The sequence below is a fragment of the Mus musculus genome, chromosome 4 (assembly GCF_000001635.26).
Source record: "Mus musculus strain C57BL/6J chromosome 4, GRCm38.p6 C57BL/6J".
Lineage (NCBI taxonomy): Eukaryota > Metazoa > Chordata > Mammalia > Rodentia > Muridae > Mus > Mus musculus.
In genome coordinates this window covers 32,154,670-32,160,909 of record NC_000070.6, presented here as the reverse complement: position 1 = coordinate 32,160,909, position 6,240 = coordinate 32,154,670, and the positions used below count along the sequence as shown (strand labels likewise).

General features: G+C 46.9%; 1 long non-coding RNA gene across 1 annotated transcript; it reads left to right on the top strand.

Moving 5' to 3' along the window:
* Positions 1-6: 6 nt before the first annotated feature.
* Gm52717 lies at positions 7-3,932 on the top strand. The gene is made up of 3 exons (XR_003955334.1): positions 7-116; positions 1,017-2,597; positions 3,633-3,932. It is a non-coding gene; the product is annotated as a predicted gene, 52717 (long non-coding RNA).
* Positions 3,933-6,240: the final 2,308 nt, after the last annotated feature.

The following is a 6,240-nucleotide window of genomic DNA, read 5'->3' as shown; positions in this document are numbered from 1 at the left end:
GAAGTCAGTCTTCTGTTTGCCTTTGGAACAAGATGTAGAACTCTCAGCTCATCCTGCCTGCCTGGATGCTGCCATGTTCTGGAGCCTTGATGATAATGGACTGAACCTCTGAACCTGTAAGCCAGCCCCAATTAAATGCTGTCCTTTATGAGAGCTGCCTTTGTCACCGTGTCTGTTCACAGCAGTAAAACTGTGACTAAGACACTGGGGAGGAGGAGTTTGCTCAGTATCCATCTCTCCGTCTTCCAAACTGCCATCCTAAGAAAAACCTACTGGGGCAGGGGATGGGGGGTCGTTTAGTGATACTCATTCATCAAGGAACATCAAGGCACACAAGCCTCCACTGGGGCACGGTTATCAAGTGTGCCAGCCATCACCTGGACACAGAGGGAAGGGCTGGGGAAAGCACCAGTCTCCGTTTCTACTCCCCGCTCCCAGGACCATATCAGGAAGGGATGTGAGGGCCAGCTAATTAGTTCAGCATTTGGCAAAGCATAACAACGCAAGGAAGTCATAATGCTGCCCAGTTTTTCCATCATAAGACTGTCTAACTGTGTGTGGTGAGCACAAACACTAATGCTTAGTGTGGCCAGAAAGAGCTGTACCACAAAGTCTTCAACCTGGGTTTAGGCGTGGGCTTGGAGCTTTGTTGCCACCCCTACATCATAGCAGTAGGCTGGGATTAGCAACATACAGCAAATTCTGGGTTTCGGTGCCTAAGCCCCTCTTCAGTCCTCTTTCACTGGTAGGGCAGTGGTGGGGGTATCCTGAGTTCAAGTTCCTCACAACAGGGTGAGGCTGAGGAGAGCCCAGTCTATTCCTTACAGGAAATTGGCATCTTGGCAATTTCCTAGACAGAACATCATTAAATGGCAGCTTGGATGACTGCTTCAAATAATATTGCACAAAGGGTAGGGAGAACCTGTGGAGACCATATCCAGAGGTTAGGCATGGTTGAAGGATGGGGCCATCCACCCATCTCCAAAATTTTAACCCAGAATTGCTCTTGTCTAAAGGATATACAGGAAGGAAGTGTGGAGCAGAGACTGAAAGAAAGACCATCCAGAGACTGACCCACCTGGAAATCTATTCCACATGCAGACGCCAAACCCAGACACTATTGCAGATGTCAAGAAGTGCTTGCTGACAGGAGCCTGATCAGCTGTCTCCTGAGAGGCTCTGCCAGATCCTGACCAATACAGATATGGATGCTCCGATGCTCTCAACCAACCATGGGACTGAGCACAGGCCCCCAATGGAGGAGTTAGGGGAAGGACTAAAGGGCCTGATGGGGCCTTACCTGGCATCAATGAGAGGGGAGGCCCTTGGCCCTGTAAAGGCTTGATGCCCCAGTGTAAAGGAATGCTAGGGTGGTGAGGCAGGAGTGGGTAGGTGGGTGGATGGAGAAGCACCCTCATAGAAGCAGGGGAGAGGGGATAGGATAGGGGGTTTGCAGAGGGGAAACCGGGAATGGGGATAACATTTGAAATGTAATTAAATAAAATATCCAATTTAAAAAAAACTTAGATGATCTAACTAAAGCCTAAGCTTTGAAATATTAAAAAATATTATAGATTTGAATAATTTGAAATAACAACTAGTTTACAGTATAATATTTGATGAGAAGTTCTGTAGCAGGAACTGCAGGGCCACCTCTATGTAAATGTGGGGGAGGGGGCTTCACAGCTGCAAAAGCATCTCCTGAAGGAGGACCTAATTGAGGACTGCCTGAGAGTCCAAGGATTGCCGGCACAGACAAGGCCAGCCAATCAGGAACTGCTGCTTAGAAGAGATGCTTTTTTGGGACCAATGGGGGATGGGTGGAAGGTATTAAAGAAGCTTGCAGCAGTGTACAGATGAGCTTGCTGCAGCGTTTCTCACCTGCTCCCAGAGTCTGTGTTATTGACTCCGCACCACCTCACCTCCGACCCCCAAGAGCAGTAGGATTGAGTGGAGAGTAGTCAGGGCACAGGCAGCAAAGTTTCTTGTAATTCCCCTCTCACCCCCTCCTCCTCCTACCACCCCTCCCCCCTGCCTCCCACCCCAGAGCTAGAGATCAAACTGAGGGCCTTCTATGTACTAGGCAAGCAATCTACCACTGAGCTACATCCCTAGCTTCAATTTGTTATTGACTTGGGCATGAACGTGTATGTGGACACTGTGCCCCATGATGTCCATGCAGGAGCATGGAATTGCAGCGGGAGGTGGGGAGCCCTGTGAAAGACATCCTGCCCCCCATTGGCTTCGGCATTTGCAAGGTTGATTTAGAAAAGTCATTTCCTTTAGTTGTTCAGATCTCAGGTACTTGTCTCTGGAACGCCCACCCTTCATTCATGAAAGCCTGCCTCTTTCCCTCAGAAGCCTACCTTTGTTTCTGCCTTCCGCCCACCTGGAAGGGCTGTTCCTGACAGAAGAGGAAAAGAACATTGTTCTAAGTCTGTAGCAAAGTAAAATTGCCCCCAGGAAAGCAGCCTTTCAGCCGCCATTGATCAATGAGCATGTATTTTTGCAGTCTGCAACAACTCAGAGAAGAAAGTGCTTGTCGGATGAGTGCAAGGACCAGAGTTTCACCCACAGAGCTCCCGTAAAATCCTGAGGTAAATGCTTTGCATGAAATGCAGATGCAAGAAATCCGTTTGGGATGGTGTTATTTTCTCCCCTTTATTTTTCAGTTTTTAAAGACAAGGTCTTACTGTGCATTCCTAGCTGGCCTCAAAAGTGTGTGCCACGCTTCCTGACCCAGGCCTCTGAGCACTAAGATCTCAGGCATGTCCCACCATCCCTGGCCAGATGCCACATTTCAATGCAACTCAGAACCCCACTATCTGTCCACATAACTAACTAAAGTCTGGGTTTTTGTTTTTTGTTTTTGTTTTTGTTTTTTTTTTTTGAGATGAAATTGTCCTCTGCCAGTCTTATGTTAGGATTGTCTTCTGTGCATTTGATCAGTTTATACTTGCTAGTGTTGGAAGAAGTGGACATCCTAATACTGAAACACCCGGACCAAGGCCAATACCAGTTACTCTTTTACACCCTAGGCATGAAAAGTGATGAAAACGGCCTGATGAGCAGACTGTTGCCATTGCAAATCACTGTAATATGTTCCCAGTGACACACACACACACACACACACACACACACACACACACACACACACACGCACACTCTAAACCTCTTCCATGATGCCCCTCCATCTGGCACCACCTGAGCCTTTCTCATCATTCTCATCATATAGCAACCAAAGAGTTAACATCTGGAACAGCTGTGGTCTTCAGGGACACCGATTTAATTGTTGAACCTCAGCCCCCTTGCCTCCCATGTTAACAGATCTGGATGTCACCTCTGGCTTGCATTCATCATGTTGAAAATGACTTATTCTCCATCTACCATCTTCTCTATTTCATGCAGTCTCTTCAGTTTTATGGTGACATCAAAGTCCTTTGCTGCGTGGGTAAAGAAGGAGCCACTAATTAGACATTCCTCCCAGGGGTTTGTCTCAGTCACCGTACTTAGCTTCTTTCCTCCTAACTCAACTGGGGCTTGATCCCTAGGGATTTAGGGATTCATTCAACATTTTTAGATCAGTTAATTAAAACTTTAAGGCCTCTGTAAATACAATTCTTCCTCTGCAGACTACAGAGCAGTCGGTATGCCCACATGTGGGAGAAGGTAGAGGCACCAGAACCTATGACGAGACGAGGCTCACCCCATTCGTTTATGTTGTTGGGCACCTTCCAAGCACGAAGCTGAGGGGTGTGAGTCACGAGACCCGAGGCAGCCTTGATCTTGGAGTTGTTACCCAGCCAAAGCAGTTGAGAATTCATAGTACTTCAAGCTGGAAGTCAGTTTCTTTCTTCCTTCTGGGACCCTTCTTGCAAAATTCTCACCAAAAATACAGGGGCAAGTGGGCACCTAAGTCTCTCTATTTCTTCAGGGCGGTGTCCTGTGGTGAGACTCTCTTCTCTGTCTATACGCATTTGCAGAGTAGAATAAATACATGGTGTCTAAAACAAACTAAGGAATGAGAGTGTGTTTAACTGTTACAAGCTAGATGACTTTGGCGTTACAGTGACAGTCTTGACAGACCATTCTTGATTCTGTGATTCAGAACTCACAGGACTTGGAGGGAATGTCAGGGGCAGAGCCAACTGTGTACCTCACTGTTGTGAAAGCAGCTCGGGCCACTGAGAAGACTACAGCCGTGTTTCCAGCCTCGAGGAGCTGAGTGATACCTTCAAAGGCAGTGGCGCCACGGAGCCCGCTCTTCCCCTGAAATAACGGCACTTACATTCCAAACCAAAAATGCCATATATCCTTCTTGCTTCAGGTTTCTACAGTTCTAAAGGAAGTTCGTTTATCAAAGTAAAATGAGAAAATTTAAAACATGAATATCGTGTAAATATCAACAGATGGGATTTGGCCAATAAATTGTCCCTTGGGGTGGGCGGGATGGTGGTGTTGGCCATTTTGGCACATGTCCTTTTGTTCAGTATTTCTTTGTCATGGTGAGCTTTGGGGAGTGACTCAATCCTCTCACTCATTTTCCCCTGTCAAACTCTTAAAAGTTCGACATTGCTGGGTCCATTTTAATGATGTTCGGATGACACACAGTGTGAGCACACTTGGTGTGAGCACACTCAGTATGAGCACACTGTTAGATAGCCAAGCTCTATCTTTCTCTGTTGGCTCTGAAGTTGAGGCAGTGTTTGGTAATGGCGTAACTATAAATACAAACACGTTTCAATTACAGGCCATTTCTTGCTAATAATAAGAATGACTGGTGATTATAAAGTGCCGATTAGACAACAGAGGCTGTCCACGTTAATCTGTTAATTCACAGACTCCCCATTAAGACTCTGTGTGGTCCCATTTCACAGACAAGAGGTCTTTATAAGATCTATAGCTAGACAAGCTCTCTGGCACGTCAGCTTAAGCAGTCTGTTTCAGAACCAAGTTCTTAACTACTACATGCTGCATGCTTTCATATATGCCCATAATTTATGGGTAAATGCATGTTTTAATTTTTCATTTGATAATATAAAGACTCAGAGTTAAATTTTTTTCCTTAGAGAACTCTAAGGATTAATGTGACCCCTTGAAATTATCATCCAGTTCTCAACCCTTAAACCAGTTGCTGTTCCTAGAGTCATCTCAGCACAACACTCTAATTTCTTATCCTTTTGGTTGGGAGCCCAGGCTTCAGTGATTGAGCCATGTCTCCAGTCCTAGCTTCTCAAAGTACAAAAACATGTCTTGATCCTACCCGCAGTAGTCTCCATTGCCCTCAGATATTTTTCAGAGTATTGTACTGTACTAGATGATTAATGTAAAAGTTCTGGTTATTACCAGAGATGGTCAGAGACACACCATGTAGACACGTGGAAAAAGTAATAGCGTCGTTGGCGGGATGGCTGTGCACACCTTTAATCCCAGCACTGGGGAGGCAGAGGCAGGTGGAGCTCTGTGAATTCGAGTTCATCCTTGTCTATAGAGCGAGTTCCAGCACAGCCAGGGTGACACAGAGACATTGTCTCAAACAAACCCCACAACACAACCAACCAGCAATCAAAAGGCACAGGTGGGTAGGAGTTAATGTCGTTATCTCCCATGGGAAGAAGGACAAAGGCGGAGAGTTTGCTGTGGTAGACTGAAGGAGTAGAGAAGTGTAGGGCGTTGGGTCCCGAGTCCACTCTGCAAGACCACTTGGGTGAGGCGGAACTCGGGGAGTTTGACCTCACTGATCCTATGCCCTGCCAGGCAGATGCTCTACTGTAGGGAAGCCCTAAGGCACTGCTCCTCCATGGCAAATCCAGAGCTGGCTCAGGGGTCCCTGGGCCTGTGACAAGGCGGGGGCCACGGGGTTCTCAGACTCTTGGACATTCAGGCACCACTGGGAGTCACAGAAGAGCTGAGAACAGATTGGGGGTCCTTGGGCTGTGTCTAGCTGAGTGCAGAGAGGCCTTCTACAGGAGACTTGAAGGCCTTCTCCATGGCTCTACAAGGCAGATCTCAATGAAAAGAGGCAGTCTGTGGTTTTGAGGCATTTATTGTCATGGTGGAAAGTAGATGGGTAAAGTCATACCCCACTTCTCGGGGTGGGCCTGAGATTAAATATCTTTTGCAAGGAGGGATGTCTGGGAAGGAAGTCTTGTTGGCAATCTTCTCCAGGCCTCTGGGTACTTCAATATCATGGAGATCTCTGTCTTGAGCCTGTGTCACCTGTGGTTGCATCTCTTTTCC